The following is a 1067-nucleotide window of genomic DNA, read 5'->3' as shown; positions in this document are numbered from 1 at the left end:
CCCACAGTGGCCAGCCAGGGTGCACCTGCAGCCCCTCTGACCTCAGGCAGCCCTGGGGTCCACTCCACAGGCTTCCAAGCACTGCTCACACCTCTGTCAGACAAAGCCCCAACAGGGAGGCCGCTGAAACATCTACTCCTGTTTGTAAAGCCTCCCAGACTGGGAATAGACACTACCCGACACTTAGTATCAAACACACAGCTACAAAACACAGCAAGGCCAAGTGGATACTTCTGTCTAAGTGCCTAGATAACCAGGGAAGAGGCAGACCCAGTCGAGCAGAGAGCTCCCACGCGCTGCGCCTCCATGGCCTCCCGGCTGAGGCCGACTTTCCCGGACCATCTCCGGGGATCCCCGTTCAGACCCTGCCTCCCAGCACCCTCTCCCCGGCTGTCACTAAGGAAGCGCAGTGGGCAGAGCCTCCACCCCGTTTTAAAGCTGTGGATGGCTGTCCCCCAAGTCTAAGTGCCTGGGCACACCTCCCACTTTCTGCCAGCCTGTTTCTTCAAGTGCAAGATGCTTGGCTTTTTCCATATTTCAACGTGTTTTTGTTTGTTTTTCAAAAGAATTAACTGTATTTCTTATTAATTTGCAATAGGGCATGTGCACTCACCAGACAGACAGAGAGTGAAAGTGAAAAAGCAAACCACCAAGTCTAGGACTCGAACCAGAGTCAACCATGCAGAGTCCAACACCGGAACGGCCACGCCACCTGCTCGCCCTTTTAGCCTGCTTTTAAGTTTATACATTTATTTCTCCCATGAAAGAGAGAGACGAAGAGAGGCAGGTCCTTTCAGCGGGGTCTTCACAGGACAATCCACCCCCACCCTCGGCCGCCCGGATTGTCAGCACACACGTTTGTACCTGGCCTAGAGAGGGCGGCCCCAGACGAGAACTTGGGCCCTGCCTATGCAGGTCCAGGTGCACGATCACTGTCCCCTGAGCCGGCACCCCGCTATCCATGCCGAGGCTCCACGCCCTAGGAGTCCTCCCCGTGTGCACACACACACGCACACACACACACACACACACACACACGCAGAGGCTGTTACTAAAGGGGTCGGCAC

At 55.8% G+C, this 1067-nt stretch overlaps 1 protein-coding gene across 1 annotated transcript in view; it reads right to left on the bottom strand.

Moving 5' to 3' along the window:
* The window catches only part of MLLT1 (MLLT1 super elongation complex subunit), a gene marked incomplete in the record, with an annotated part of 60313 nt that overhangs the window by 45466 nt on the left and 13780 nt on the right, over window positions 1–1067 (bottom strand).

This window comes from Tupaia chinensis, unplaced genomic scaffold, assembly GCF_000334495.1.
Source record: "Tupaia chinensis unplaced genomic scaffold, TupChi_1.0 Scaffold148210_1, whole genome shotgun sequence".
Lineage (NCBI taxonomy): Eukaryota > Metazoa > Chordata > Mammalia > Scandentia > Tupaiidae > Tupaia > Tupaia belangeri.
Note: the sequence above shows the minus strand (reverse complement) of the source record. Positions and strands in the feature narration are given on the sequence as shown.